This window comes from Meriones unguiculatus, chromosome 12 (genome assembly GCF_030254825.1).
Source record: "Meriones unguiculatus strain TT.TT164.6M chromosome 12, Bangor_MerUng_6.1, whole genome shotgun sequence".
In the NCBI taxonomy this organism is placed as follows: domain Eukaryota; kingdom Metazoa; phylum Chordata; class Mammalia; order Rodentia; family Muridae; genus Meriones; species Meriones unguiculatus.
Window position 1 is genome coordinate 56511736 of NC_083360.1, and position 16741 is coordinate 56528476.

The 16741-nt window shown below is 40.2% G+C and overlaps 1 protein-coding gene across 35 annotated transcripts in view; it reads right to left on the minus strand.

Annotated features, from left to right (window-relative positions):
- The window catches only part of Ptprd (protein tyrosine phosphatase receptor type D), a 2581289-nt gene that overhangs the window by 1854538 nt on the left and 710010 nt on the right, over nt 1-16741 (minus strand). For all 35 annotated transcript variants that reach the window (XM_060365770.1, XM_060365741.1, XM_060365771.1 and 32 more), the window contains exon 4: nt 3406-3513. The gene's annotated coding sequence lies outside the window, so the exon portion shown is untranslated. The remainder of the gene's footprint in view (nt 1-3405; nt 3514-16741) is intronic.

Here is a 16741-nt window from a genome sequence, read left to right on the forward strand (position 1 = left end):
AAGATACTTGATAAACAGACCAAATGTTTACTTTGTATCTATCTCTTCATAGCTCTGTCCCTAGTATACTTGATTGTTTTTATTTTGTTTTTGTTTGTTTGTTTGTTTGTTTTTTAATTTTCTCTTTTTTCCTTCATCCTTGAATCTGGTTAAAGCAGAGAGCCAATGAGAATTACACATAAAATACAAAAATTTTGAAGACTTCTACATAGGGTTAGCAAAGTATATATTTTTTATATTTTTAATTAAGTTGTTAATATTAATCTATTTCCTACCTCAACAGTTTGTGACTCTAGCTTATGGAAGTTTCATTCTGATGCTTTTCTACAGTCAGATATTTTTAAAATTTTATTTATTTTTTATATTAATCACAGGTTATTTACTTTGTATCTCAGCTGTAGCCCCCTCCCTCTTTCCCTCCCAAACCCACCCTCCCTCCCTCATCTTTTACCTGACCCCTTCTCCCTGTCCCTTTCCAAGTCCACTAATAAGGAAGGACCTTCTCCCTTTCCATCTGACCTTAGCTTATCAAGTCACTTCAGGCCTGGCAGCAATGTCTTCTTCTGTGGCCTAGTAAGGCTGCTCCTCTCTTGGGGCTGGGGGGTTGAAGAGCTCGCCATTGAGTTCATGTCAGGAATAGTTTCTATTACCCTTATTAGAGAACACATTTGGACTCTGAGCTACCATGGGTTATATCTGAGCAGGGGTTCTAGGTTATATCCATACATGGTCCTTGGTTGGAGAAACAGTCTCATGAAAGTCCCCTGTGCCCTGATATATTTGGTCCTTGTGGTGCTCCTGTACTCTCCAGGTCTTACTAACTCTCCCTTCTTTCGTATGTTTCCCTGCACTCCCAAGGTTTGGTTATGAGTCTTAATATCTGCTTTGATACACTGTTAGGTAGAGTCTTTCAGAGGCCCTGTGCTGTAGAATCCTGTCCTATTACTTGTTTTCTCCTACTTCCAATGTCCATTCCATTTGTCTAAGTGAGGATTGGTCATCTTACCCAAGGTCCTCTTTCTTGTTCATCCTCTTTAGGTGTATAGATTTCAGTGTATTTATCCTATCTTCTAGGTCTATATAAGTGAGTATATACCATGTGTGTCTTTCTGCTTTTGGGATACCTCACTCAGGATGATCGATTCTACGTCCTACCATTTGCCTGCAAAATTCATAATTTCCTTGTTTTTAATTTCTGAGTAGTATTCCATTGTGTAAAAGTACCACAATTTCTGTATCTATTCCTCAACTGAGGGACATCTGGGTTGTTTCCAGCTTCTGTCTATTACAAATAAAGCTGCTGAAAACATGGTTGAGCAAATGTCCTTATTGTGTACTTGAGCATCTTTTGGATATATGCCTAGGAGTGTTATAGCTGGATCTTGAGGAAACGCTCTTTCTAATTGTCTGAGAAAGCACCAGATTGATTTCCAAAATGGTTGTACAAGTTTGCATTCCCACCAGCAATGAAGGAGGGTTCCCGTTTCTTCACATCCTCTCCAGCATGTGTTGTCACTTGAGTTTTTGATCTTAGCCATTCTGATGGGTATAAGTTGAAATCTCAGGGTCGTTTTGATTTGTAAGTCTCTGATGGCTAAGGTCCAAGTGGATCAGACCTCAACATAAAAACAGATACTCTAAATTGGTTAGAGGAAAAAGTGAGGAACAGCCTTGAACTCATTGGCACAGGAGACAACTTCCTGAACAGAACACCAACAGCACAGGCTCTAAGAAAAACAATCAATAAATGGGACCTCATGAAACTGAAAAGGTTCTGTAAAGCAAAAGACACTGTCGTCAGAACAAAGCAACAGCCTACAGACTGGGAAAGGATCTTCACCAACCCTACATCTGACAGAGGGCTAATATCCAGTATATATGAAGAACTCAAGAAGTTAAAATGCAACTAATCAAGTAATCCAATTAAAAAATGGGGCATGGAGTTAAACAGAGAACTTTCTGTAGAGGATTATAGAATGGCAGAGAAACACTTAAAGAAAATGCTCAACATCCTCAGTCATACATTTTTAAGTAAGGACATCATGATTAACTCTGTCAGAGTTTAGAACATTTGTTATTTTAAAATCAAAGATAAAAGAGTCTTTTGAGTCATTGAGCAATTAGCTTGTTTGAATTGTCTATTCTTTGAGTGATAAAATTTGTTGTCTCTGTGGTATTTCAGCCTTTTGCCATCTGTAAATTGGAAAGGCTGGTTTGGTACTGGGGGACATTGTTAGAACTACCACCCCTACTCTTCACCTCTGCAGGTATGTAAGCACAACTTTTCCCTGTAGCTCAGGTATTTTGACCTTGTTTTAAAATTAAATCTATGCATTGCTACAAATTCTGTTATTTAAACTTACGAGGGGGAGCATGCATTGATTTTAGAGACATGGAGTTTCAAAAGGATAATTATTTTTAAAAAGAAATATACTGCATGGCTTATAAGTACGTATATACAGTGCATGTCTTTCTGTTTTTGGGTTACCTCACTCAAATGATCTTTTCTAGTTCCTACTATTTGCTTGCAGATTTCATGATTTCCTTGTTTTTTACTAGCTCAGTAGTATCCCATGGTGTAAATGTGCCACATTTTTTCTGTATCCATTGCGCCTTTGAGGGACATCTAGGTTGTTTCCAGATTCTGATCCTAGGGAGGATACTTACATCTTATTCAGAATGGCAAACTAGATAAATAACAGAAGTGGTAGAAGAGAGGGAACAAAATAAGAGCCTACTATAGAAGGTCCTTTGAAAGGCTCCACCTAATAGGGAATCTAAGCAGATACTGAGACTTACAGCTAAACTTTGGGCTGACCACAGGGAGTCTTATGGAAGAAGAGGGGTACAGAAGGCTACAAAGAGGACAGGAGCCCCACAAGGAGACCAACAAAGCTAAAGATTCTGAGCCCAGGGCTTCCTACAGAGACTGATTCACCAACCAAGGGCCATGCATGGAGAAGATCTAGATCCCTGCTGACATGTAGCCCACAGGCAGTTCAGTCCTCACGTGAGTTTCCTTGTAAGGGTAGCAGAGGCTGCTTCTGTCTTGAACTGAGAGGCCTGCTCTGTGATCACTTGCCCTTAGAGATGTGGCCTTTCAGGACCATAGAGGAAGAGGATGCAGGCAGTTCTGATGACATTTGGTAAACTAGGCCAGGTAGCAGGAGAGAAGAACTGCTACTTTCAGTGGAGAAGGGGATGAGGGAGGTTGGAATTGGGAGGAGTTGAGGGAGTGGGCTACAATGAATAGATTTTAAAAATAATAAAAAGTGGAAGTTAAAAAAATATTTTACTATTTGAAAAGTACTTATGAAATTTCAGTATGAATTTTGTAGCATAAAGATGGGAGAAAAGCAACACTGAATCATGGAGATGTGGCCATGTTGGACACACTCAACTCACCTGGAGCCAAAGTCCTTCATGTCCCTCAACACTGGGGCCAGCATAATGACAGTCAGGCACCGTCACTGGGGTTTCATAGGCCAGGAACTGCTTGCCTTTTATTTCAAGCTGGAACAAAATATACTATCAGTTATCTTTGCATTTCCTTTCAAATATAATAAAATACTCATCGTATTTTTTTTCCTGTCATATGAGATGTCCATTTGTCAGAATGTTCAAAACAAAGGCAACAGTAAACTCTTGACCTCTCTAATTTACACTTCAATAGTTAATACTGCACCTGTGTCAGTCAAGGGACCATCTATATTTTATATCCTATAAAACAGCTTTTGCAAAAGGTTATTACTTCAGTGTAATCATTCATATCCATTTGGTTTAAGTAATTGATATGCTAATTCAAGAAACCATTTTATATGCATTTTCTTTAAAGACTATAAATCTAAATACATTTTCAAACCTCAAAAGAACCAGATTTATAAAAATGCTGTTTACATTTTTCTGTGGAAGGGCGTATTAAGAGTACGTAGGATATACTAATGCAATTCCTACAGCATTGCATCTGTCCTCCGTCATCTACTTCATTAGTAGAGATACTGAAGAGACCGCTGTCTCATCAAATGTGCCAGGATGCCACTGCTGTGAAACTTGCAATGAACACACAGCAAGTTACAGGCTTGGCAAACCCTTTTGATTGGGCAGCCTGCGTCAGTGAGATATGTCAGGCATGATCTTCCACTCACCACTATTAACCCCACATGCCCTACAATGCAGTGAATACTCGTGTCATTACCGTGAGGAACTTTGAACACACATCAGACAATGCAGCAACACATGTGGTTGTACAGAGTGTTTTTGTTTGTTTTGTTTTGTGTTTAATCTTTGTCAGCTTTTGCATTTGACTCAGATTGAGGCTTAGAGACTTTTGCACCTTGCAGGTGTTCTTGACATTCTTTATCTTCCTACAAGTTAAATGCACTCCTGCATGACACACTTACCAAAATGTTCTTTACTGCCAAATAGGCCAGCAAGTGATAAAGGGCCAAGGCTGCATGCATTGGCAGGGAAGGAGTTACTGTTATTTGATTATAATGTATAAAGTCTATAGGGACTTTCTGAAGTGGAGCAGTGGTCCTTCATATAGAATCCCAGGTAGCACAAAATAACAAAGTTGATGGGAGCCTGAGCATAAAACACAGTCTTCACTCTTCTGTCATGTTTCCTATGAAACAAACACACTGAAAGCGTGTTGGGAAGTTGATCATGTGGTTCCTATGCACTAGTTTCTGAGATAGGAAAGAACATCAGAAATATACAGGGTAAAATGAGAGAGCCAGCAGTTATTTCTATGCATGATGAAGAAAAAAGGAATCAAAACCAGATCTACATTTCCTTTATGATGCAAAAGTGTGATCTAACAAATGACTAAAACCACATATTTCTCTAATATGTCACCTGTCAAGTTGATACACAATCTTCAGAACTTTCTTAGGTTAAACAGCAGAGCATCTTGAAGTGCATACTACTAACAGTTTTGTTCCACAAGCACCAATGACAAAGTCACCTCTTCAAACTGGCAGATTCGGGAAGCTTTAAAATGCCTAACTTTATAACATCTTCAATAAACCATGCATTTTCAAACCTGCATTTCTATGTGTTTTCCCTCTGCTAAGAATGATTCATCTCCTGTCATCTCTAATACACTTTCCTAGAAAGCTCATACTTTATAGCAATGAAGCAATAATGTATTAGTTGCTTGTCTCATTCTTGTGACAAAATACCTGACAAATCCAAGTTAAGAAAGGAAGGTTTATCTGGGCTCATAGACCCATAGCCATATCACAACACAAAATCTGTTCAGTCCAGTGCCAGAAGTGCCCATAGTCTTTAACAGACCCAATACTATTTAAAGGTATAAACCCAAGGCTCATTTGATGCTCAAGGAAATTCCTTAACTATACAAATCAAAAAGTTACACAACTCCATAACATAATGGTGCAGATTGAGCATTCTCTATACAGAATAGAGGGATGGGTAGAGCAAAGAAAACTGAATCAAAGCCACATCCATACTCAGCAGGCAAATACCAAATTCTGCAACTCCATGCCACTCATCTGGAATTCCTGGTAGAACCATGTGGGATACAAGGACCTAAGTAGCCTTCTAGCTGAGCTGCTTTGGGCACGTTTGGCTTATGTCCTGGACCAACCTGACTCTATTTTCTCAACATCATGAAGTCTCTATTGCAACTGAGTAATCATTGTCACTGCTTTAGTCACTAGCTTCTTTGAATGTACTCCAAATGCTGCCATTCTCTGTCTGGCTTCCCCTCTCTGGACCAAGCATCAACTTCCTTGTGATTACTTTAGAAGACTCTTTCCAAGACAGTTGATTTTGAGGGTCAAGGAACATGTTCAATCACAATTACTTTGTGTTTTCACAAGAAGGAGAAATGGGTGGGTGAGGTCTTGCAAAACACAAGGCTTCTCTTTAATAGACACTAAAGTACTCAACAAATACAGATGTTTTAAAGTCTGCATTCTCCTTATCCTAAACTGTATATTTTACAAACCCACTATTCCTTGGATATCCACATTAAAAAAATCTTTCTGTTCTCCTTTTGCACATACCACTGTATATATGGATGAGAGTAGCGAGAAGCAACCATAACATGCCCTGAACACAGTGATGTTTTGGACTTTTTCCATCAATAAAATTAATTCAAATCCAGCTCTACTCAAAATCTTAAGACATGGTCAGGGTGCACTAAGCCTTTTGTACTGATATCATGCAGAAATATTTCCTGGCCCAGGTCCCAATAAAATCTCTGCCCTCCTCTGAAAACTCCTAGGTCAGGTCTCCACTGTTCACATTTCTTTAAGCTAACAGCATCATAAGGTGTTTCTTTTTTTTAATATTTATTATTAGTTATATTTTATTAACTCTGTATCCTAGCTGTATCCCCCCCATTCTCTCCTAATCTCACCCTCCCTCCCTCTTCTCCTCCCTGCTCCTTTCCAAGTCCACTGATTGGGAAGGACCTCCTCCCCTTTCATCTGACCCTGTTTTATCAGGTATCTTCAGGACTGGCTGCAAAGTCCTCCTCTGTGGCCTAGCAGGACTGCTCCTCCCTTGGGGGGTGGGGAGGTCAAAGAGCCTGCCATTGAGTTCCTGTCAGAAATAGTCCCTGTTCCCCTTACTAGGGTACCCACTTGGTTACTGAGCTATCACAGGTTACTTCCGAGCAGAGATTCTAGGTTATATCTATACGTGGTCCTTAGTGGAGTATCAGTCTCAGAAAAGACCCTTGTTCCCAGATATATTTGGTCCTTGTGGAGCTCCCATCCTATCCAAGTCATACTAATTCCTTCTTCCTTCATATGATTCCCTGCACTCTGCTGAAGGTTTGGTTATGGGTCTTAGTATATGCTTTGATACACTGCTAGGTAGAGTCTTGCAGAGGCCCTCTGCAGTAGGATCCAAGTTCCAAAATCTTTTGTGATTTCTTATGGTGGAGCAGTCTCGCGAGAGATAGGACATTGTGTCCCACAGGAAAACTCCTTAATCCAGCATCAGCTAGTCCTGATGAGACCTGATAGGCTAGGGTCAGATAAAAGGATCTTCCCTATCCTTGGATTAGGGGGGAGAAGAGGGAAGGAGGGTGGAATACCAAGTGAATAACTGTAATAAAGTAAAAATAAAAAGTAACCCCTCCCCCCTGAGGGAGGAACAGCCTTGCTAGGCCACAGATAAGGACATTGCATCCATCCTGAAGATACCTGATAAGCTAGGGCCAAACAGAAGGAGAGAAGGACAACAGCTCTCAGTGACTCGGAAGGGGGCAGGGAGGAGATGAGAGAAGGAGGGGAGGATTGGGAGGGAAAAAGGCAGTGGGCTACAGCTGGGATACAAGTGAATGTATAAAATTATTTAAAAATAAAAATATTAAGAAGAAAAAAAGAAAAACAAATAAAAATAAATCAAATAGCTTCTGGAAATCTCTGAAACTGACCTAATTTTTAAGGTCACCTCCTTTGTAGAGTAAGCAATAAAGACTGATGGGAGTCACTCTCAGACAAGCAGAGCTGCTAAGAAAACTTTGAGAACAACAGAGCTTCTGGGAAGAGGTTCAGACCAACTGAGCTACTTAGAAATGACACGTTACCCTGCTGAGCTTCTTGAAAGCAATGTTTTGTGCTTCATGCTTCTGACCTTTTGTGTTACCAGTGATCATGGTTGTGTGTGTGTGTGTGTGTGTGTGTGTGTGTGTGTGTGTCAGGGGTGGTGGTGGTGATGGTAGTGATGGAGTTGTCTTTGAGTCATTTCTTCTCCAGTAAGTAGCCCCTCACTCATATACCTGTTACTAACCCCAATAAAACTCATTGGTTCAAAGCCAAGTTGGACTTTCATGGTATCTGACTCTGTTCTGCTATGTGCTCCCTCTGCTAAGCAGGACTATGGATTGTGTTTCTATGGGAAAACTCAAGTCACTGAACGTTCCTTCCTCAAATTAGTTCCAAAGACTGAAGGCATATGGTCAGGTTCACAAGAGCAACAGGCTCACTTGTGTTACCGATTTTCTGTATTATTGTTTGTCTTATTGCTGGGAAAAATATGCCAAAAGCAGTTCAAGAGAGTGCTCTGGTTCACATTTGAGTGCAAAGTCCTTGCAGATGAAGGGGTTTAATGGCAAGAGTTTAAGGCAGCTTGCAGAGAATGTTGCATATTTCTGCTCAGCCAGCCTCCTCCTGGGTATCCAGCCATGGTCTTTCCACTTTAAACAACCTAATCCACCCTTCATGGCCAGAGGGCTGTCTCTTAGTGATTCAACAGCCTCCCACCATGCCAAGCAACCAGTATTCACTATTACAGATAGGAAGGCTAAGCTATCCTTTGCCCTTAACGAAAGCTGAGGCTCTTCCTGGGGACACAGGACACTATATAGCAGTTAGGCAATGCACTCCTTGAGGAGGCAGATACCCTGACTAACAAGTGTGTATCCTCAGGAAGCAGTTCACTTCCAGCTACTCATTAGAGATCTCCTATCTCTATGTCCCAAATGCTGGCAGTGCAGACATGTGCCAACCCTCTCGGTTTATGTGGTGCTGCGGCCCAAACCCCGGCTTTCTGCTCGTGAGACAAGTGCTCTACCAACAAGGCTGCTTTCTGGCACCGATGAACACTTTTCTCCACCTAAAGCATTTGTTTGAATAATTAAAAATAGAATTCAAAACACCTTCTCAATGGCTGAAAGAAGTTTTCCTCTTGTAATAGTTAAAAAATATGAACTCTGTTAACATGTCTAGATAACGAATCGCCATCTCATACAATTTTAAGTGACCCAGAATGGCATGTAGGGGCGAACTTTCCTCCCACCCTCATCTACAACCTTGAATTTTCCTTCCCTCAACCCCAAACCAGGCTACACCATCTGGGTTTACTTGAAACTTTTCTTGTGGGAATACAAACAAACACACACGCGCACGCGCACGCACGCACGCACACATTCCTACCTCAGCCTCCTCTTAAAACACTTTATGTTTTACCCCTGGAGGTCTTTATTTTACTAAATGTTATTGAAAACATTTATCAGTAAATAAAGAGCATCTTCATTATCTGACTCTCTTTTGTACTTTTATACCACAAACCCTTTACTTCCCTACAATTGATTTTGATTTTTAACAAGTTATACTTTGGACAAGTACAGTTTTGTATGGAGTATACATCTAGGAAAAATTTCCATAAGTGTTTGTGTGTAAGTCAAAGAGCAAATATATATATATATATATACAATTGCAATTATTAATGTGGTCAGAGTAAAATTTTCCCTTGAGAATTAAATCAATTTGTTCTTCTTCCAGAAATTTATTATGCTACTATATATAATAGGTAAAAATTATATCTCAGAGCGATTTTAATTAACATTTAAATATATGACAGCGGTTGAGTATCATATTTTAATGGGCATTAGTGTATATTTTCTGTGAAATATCTGTGAATATCTTCACCACTGTTATTCTAATTTCAACCCATAGGTTGTTTTTCTTTCCTTTTTTCCCCCTACATGAAGCAATGCCATTAACCACATCAGCAAAATATTTCTTGGTATTTGAGTTCTGAAAGGCTTTGTTGCAATCCTAAAATGGAAAGCAACACATCATACAGTGGTCCCACAGTGCCCTCTAGTGGTGTCATCTTCTATTGCATCTTTCAGTATTCAGGGCAAACGTCAGAAGACAGAGCTAGGTTGAGGAAGTTTTCCCTAGCTTTTAAGTCTACTCAGCTCCCTTGGTCCTGAGCTGATTAGGAAACACAACTGAAGTAAATCATTAGAGGAAACATTAGCGCTACTGTAACACCAAAGGGCCAAATTACTGTCTGCAAATGTTGGGGTCCTGTCAGGATTTATTTTCTTCATAATTACTTTAAACAAGATAGATTTGAGATATTTAAGCAGGAGGCTGCAGTGCTTTAATTATAGTAAGGAATGCAAAAATTAAACTAGCAAGAATTACATCCACATAAATATAGCAAACAGAGAAGGAGAGAGATGAATCAGCATAGTAATATGTGAACAGTCCGGAGAGTGACTGTGCTTTTTCATTTTGGACTGAGGTAATTCCTTAGGGCACATGAATAGCAGTTTCTACAAGCATGTATAAACAAATTTTATTCTTTTTCTTCTTTTGTATATGTGGTATTGTGTTTCTTCAGAATATATGACTATATGCTGATTTTTGTGCATATGTTGTATATATAGGTATATTCATGTGTAACAATTCCCTCTGAGAATGAAATATTGCATCTTGAAGTGAAATGCCTTAAGTAAGAAGGTGAACAACTCAAAGTAGCTTTAGGAAGTCCCTGAAACTAACCAGATTCACTAGGGCCCTCCTTGTCAGAGTAAACAATAAAAGTGGAGAGTCTCTTTCAGACCAGCTACCTTGAAGAAGTAGACGCCAGCTGAGTTGCCTGTAAGAGGTTCAGACTGAGGAGTCACTTGGAAAAGACACTTTCCAACTTGTTGAACTGCCTGCAGGTTGTGTGTGCGCTCCAGGCTGCCAGGTTTGTGAGCTGTCCCCAGTGCTGGGCTGGGCGTGATGATGCAGTTGTCTTTGAGTTTTCTTTGTCCTTGTTAAGTAATCCCTCCTCCATATTCTGTTAGTAACCCTGATAAAACTTGTTCAAGTTGGACTTTGGTGGTATATGTACTTTGGCATGTTGTGGCTCCGTGTCTGGGGTGAGTACACAAGTGCATTGCATGTCTGCAGCAAGTCTTGTCACAAAGCATACATGTGAACATTTGTCCAGGCTTGTGTGTGTGACAGATATCCAGATCAGCTGCCTTTCTCCACATTCTCCACTTTATTCTTTTTAGAGAGGATCTCTCACTAAACATGGCACTCATGGAGCAATCTAAATTCCTGGCCAGTACAAGAGTCCCGCCAAGCTACCTCTGGACTTACAGGTTTTTAAATGAGTTCTGGGGATCAAACCCCAGTTCCTTAGATTCCTGTGAAAAGAACCAAATGAGCTGAACCATCCTCAACCACTAGACTGCACAGCAGTATGGACTCAAATGTGGAAGGAGTAGCAAATGAGGATGAAGTTGCATATAAGGAAAAATAACATCACTTCTTTTAGAAACTGGAGACACTGATTTTGACTCCAAATGGCATTGTAAGTGAATGTGGTGTCAGAGTGGGAAAGTGACAGGAGACTGGCTGGATGCTGAGAGGCAACCTGAAGATGGCAAGAATGAAAAGCAAAGAAATCCTGGGACATTCTTCTGCCAGGATGTAGGACAACTCCTTGAACCACACCTGGAGCAGAGCAGAAACAATGCAGACAGCAGTGTCTAGACAATGCTTTGAACAAATTTACCATGGATTCTCAGACACGAGAGGGGAAGATTGGCTTTGTCACTAAGCAAATGGAAACAAAATGAGCACTTTTCAGAAGAAGAGAAGATGAGTTCGGAGTGGGGATTAAGATCCACAGTGAGAACTAGAAGATTTGAACACAGAGGTCTACCCTGAGACCCATACTCCAACCAAGTAACAAGCATGGAGATAACCTAGAACCCCTGCATAGATATAGCCCATGGCAGTTTGGTGTCTAAGTGGGTTATATAGTAATGAGAAGAGGGACTGCCTCTGACACAATCTGATAGGCCTGCTCTTTGATCACCTCCCCCTGAGCGGAGAGCAGTCTTACCAGGCCACAGAAGATGACAATGCAGCCACTCCAGATGTGATCTGATAGACTAAGATCAGAAGGAAGGAGAGGAGGACCTCCCCTATCAGTGAACTTGGGGAGGGGCATGCATAAAGAAGGGGGAGGGAGGGTGGGATCGGGAGGGGACGAGGGAGGGGCTTATGGGAGGATACAAAGTGAATAAAGTGTAAAAAAAATAATAAAACAAACAAACAAACAAAAATGAGACTGGTAGTATCAATTTCTGCTGTGGCTTTAGCAACCTTTAGTCAGAGTTAGTCTCTGGCCCCCTTGGTGATCTGCAGGTTCCATTCAGGACCACGGACTCCCTGCAGGCACAGGTCCCTGCTGAGCACTCCAAGCAGGCCCTACTCACCAGCCCTCCATTGCATTCTCACTCCATATGAAAGCTGCCACTTAGATCCTTAGTCCAAACTGATGGCTGAAATTACAGACCTGCTTTGACAACCACCACAGCCCAGGGAGTTAGCAGCTCTGGCTGCAGGCCAGCCTCCATCACTCTGGCTATGTGACTCAGAGTGAGTCTGAAGAAGCAAGGCTGACTTGGACCTGTCCTGCCCTCTGAAGACCATTTGTTGTATTGTTATACCCAGTTCTCGAGCCCCAAAAGATCTCCAGGAATCGACTCCGTTGCAAAACACATGAGGGTCTCTTTATTGAAAATTACAAGCTGCAGCTCGGGCCTACACAGCACCCACCGCCGAAGCGGTGGGAGCTGAGCGCCCCGCGCCCAGGTTAGTGGGGTGATTTATAGATTCTGGTCCATCCCAGCATGCCCAAGGCAGGGGTGATTCCTGCCTGGCAAGCATCTATTGGTCAAGGTGTTACATTTTGAATCGATTGGCTATAGGAAGGTTCCCAGACTATTAATGACCAGGTGTCCCTCCCTAGGGAGAGGGTCCAGTTTCCTAGCAACTGTATCTCTAGTGGGTGGGGAAAGAATGTAGCTCTCCCCTCAGGGAACTTACTACTATACTGTGCCTACTCTACATAGTGTTAACAATCACTGCTTATCTTTTGGTCTCTCAGTATGATGGACTGTCTCACTTGCAAAGGCGTTTGCAAGCTCATGACCAACAAAGTTAAAAAAAAAAAATCCACTGTGAACTTTTCAATTCCAAGATGCTTGTTCATACCAAAGAGGTAGATACAGAAATATGAATTTCAGAGGAAAAATATGCCTAGAACCACAACGATGAAGTAAGAAGTACAGAAAATGCTAACAATAAAGTAGGAAATACAGTTTGGAAAGAAAGCCCTGAGGTGCCAGATGTGGATTTGAGGACAGAAAGGATAAAAAAAGCAAATATGAATAAAGTAGAAGATCTGTTTTCTCTATGTAGGTATTTACAGATTATGTTCCCGAAGCCACTGGCAATAGTGACTCAAGACAAGAATCCCATGCTCTGACAACTGTTGCAGTAAGTGACATACAAGAAGGTCAGCATGGCATGCTGTGTTTACAAGGTAGAAAACATCCTTATCTGATACACTCCAAAGAGGTAATGTTTTAGCGGTGGGAAGGAATGCTGGATGGTAGCATCAAGAAGGTCTAAAAGAACAGAAATTCTAGAACAGACTGTTCCATTCTCATAAGGAGGAGAACATGAGTTCATAGGAATTAATTAATTAATTAGTAAAATAAATTATTTCTATACCAAAGTGTAGCTCTCTAAAGTTTCCAAAACTGAAATTTTACAAACTATGTGCACTAACTGTAATGAAAACAAGATGAAAAATGAACTATAAAAGGAGAAGATTGTGTGTGAGTCACATCCACTTGCATACACACACACACACACACACACGCACACACTATCTTAAGTATTATGGAAGCTAAGTAAACTCATTTGAAAACAGGTCAATAAATCTCATTGTAGATAAATATACAGTTAACACAACTACAGCACACTGGAACTTGTGAAACTTCTCAAATGCTTACCCTGCAAACTTCTCAAATGCTGGCACACTGCACTTCTCACGTTGGGCCCCACTTGCAGACGTGTACTTCCTCCTTACCTATAAGGTGATGTAACTATGAGCTCTCAATTCTAATTACTCAGTAAGCTGCTAACTCAGTAAGTGCAGGTATTAACACAGCGTGGTGAATAAATGCCACATTAGCATGCACTTGGTACTCAACATATACCTATTGGTTAAATATATAAGACTGATTTTTAGACAACTAATCGTATTCAAATGTGAGAAATCCATGCACATGGTTAAAAATTCATAGCTTAGTGAGTGCCATGTAGAATGTCAGTCATTAAGTTGTGCTGAATTAATTAGAGAATAAATCTCCTCTTCAAAGATGCTACTGAATTAAACTTTAAAATGTGTGATCAACTGAGGTTTTTCAGTTTTCCAAAAGGATGAGCTACTAAAGTTAGCATTAATATTTTGCCTTGGCCCTAGACTGTAACATGCACGAAAGGCAGATGCTCTTTTTACAAGGTTACAGCATGTTCAACTCTCCAGGATCCCAACTTGGTCAGTAGAGAATCTAGAGAAATCCAGCAAAGTATTAATAATCGTCTAAATTCCGAAGTCACAAATTTTTTAACCTGTTTCTGGAATATCATCAGGAGATATTCTGCAACAAAATTAAAGCAGACTCAAAGGAGTTCTGCTGTCATTGAAAATGTGCTCTAAATGAAGCACAACGAGATATGAGGCAGAACTATGAATATGTGCTGACTCATTATCATTGTAAATGCAAATGACAGAATGAATAATGATTATATATTAATATACCTGTTTTGAAAGCCATACATAGAGTTCTATTTGCTTGTGAAGACTAGAGACTGCCTGAAGAACAAAATGAACCATTTAGTCCAAAAACTCAAAAGCAGCACAAAAGAAATAATCTTCTTATAAAACATTATTGAATGAGCAGAAGACTCAACACTTTCTACTTTTCCGTTATCCTTTCATGTAGAAAGGCTTATTCAACTTAGTTGTTGGTGTCATGAAATTAGAAATATTATGGTAAATTTCAGGATTCAATTTTTCCCCAGTGACTTTAGCAAATTTTCTTGAGATGGCAGTTGTCCCTAAGTATTGAGGTATGTAAGACTGAAAAGCTCAGTTAGATTTTAGTCTACTTTGTGGTTCTTAAAAACAAAAGCCCCAGAAATTAGTCTTTTTGGGTGACTATTTAATCTTCCAAGGTATCTGTCTTTTTATTTCTCCTCTCCCCCTGTAACACAAGTAAACAAAATAAACAATTTGACTCTGCTCATTAAGAAACACAGGTAATATACCTAACAGGGTTATTATTTCACATTGGGCCATGGGAGCAATTCTGTTTATCTGCACATGGAAAGACAACAGCATAGTGATCATAAATGTTCTTGTTAAAGGTATTCTGCTAAAAAGTTTATTTTTTATTTTAATTTTAATTTGTTTCTTCACAATTTATTCATTATATATCCCTATTGAAACCCCCTCCCTCAACTCTCCAAAGTCCCACCCTCCCTACCTCTTCTTCCTATTCCCTTCCCCTAGTCCACTGACAAGGAGTTCTCCACTATTGCCATCTGCCCATAGCTTGTTAAGTCTCATCAGGGTTGCCTGGATCCTCTTCCTCCATGGCTTAACAAGGCTGCATCATCAGGAGCGAGTAATCAAAGAGCAGTCAACCGAGTTCATGACAGAGGCAGCCCCTGATCTGATAATTTAGAGAGCCACATGGAAACAGCTGCCTTGATTTTTAGTTTGTTTGAAAGGGGACAATTAGAAAAGAAAGCCAAGGAAACCTCAACCCTATACAGAGAACTACAGACAACCAGTGAATGATGAGAGCAGGAAGAAATAATCTTCTCTAGGGAAGAGCATACCAGTTCATAATCAGATACCAAATTATTAGCAATGAATTCATGAAAATAACATTATAGAGACTAGAGAGGAAAGGGAAGGGGAAATGGTTTAATTACAATATAATTTCAAAAACTAAAACCAATAATTTTTAATTAAAATTTTATTTTTATATTAATTACAGTTTATTCAGGTCTCACCAAGACTAGCTGCATTGTCCTCCTCTGTGGTCTGGCAAGGCTGTTCCCCCCTCGGGGAGGGGGACTCAAATTGCCAGCCCCTAAGTTCATATCAGAGACAGTCCCTGTACCCCTTGCTAGGGTATCCACTTGAATACTGAGCTGCTATGGGCTACATCTCTGCAGGGGTTGTAAGGAATATCCATGAAAGGTCCTTGGTTGAAGTTCAGTCTTAGAAAAGACCCTTGGTCCCAGATATTTTGGTTCTGTTGCTCTCCTTGTGGAGCTCCTGTCCTCTCCAGGTCATACTATCTCCCCCTTTCATAAGATTTCCTGCACTCTGCCCAAAATTTGGATATGAATCACTGCTTCAGGTATGATACATTGCTGGTTGTAAAATAAAGGACACTGTTGTCAAAACAAAACGACAGCCTACAGACTGGGAAAGGATCTTCACCAACCCTATATCTGACTGAGGGCTGAACATATAAAGAACTAAAGAAGTTAAAAAGAAAAAAAATGAAGTAATCCAACTAAAAATAGGGAACAGAGCTGAACAGAGAATTCTCTGTAGAGGAATATAGAATGGCAGAGAAACACTTAAAAATTTCTCAACCTGATGTATCATCAGGGACACAAATCCTTGATGATGATTTGTATCATAAGGGAGATACAAATCAAAACAACCCTGAGATTTCATCTTACATCCATCAGAATGGTTAAGATCAAAATCTCAAGTGATAATACATGCTGGAGAGGATGTGGAGAAAGGGGAACCCTACTCCACTGCTGGTGGACATGTAAACTTGTACAACCACTTTGGATATTAATCTGGCGCTTTCTCAGACAATTAGGAAGAGTGTTTCCTCAAGATTCAGCTATAACACTCGTAGGCATATGTCCAAAATATGCTAAAGTACTCACCAAGGACATTTGCTCAACCATGTTTGTAGCAGCTTTATTCGTAATAGCTAGAACCAGGAAACAACCCAGATGTCCCTCAACAGAGGAATGAATTCAGAAATTGTGGTATGTTTACAGAACAGAATATTACTTAGCAATTAAAACAAGGAAATCATGAAATTTGCAGGCAAATAAATGGTGTT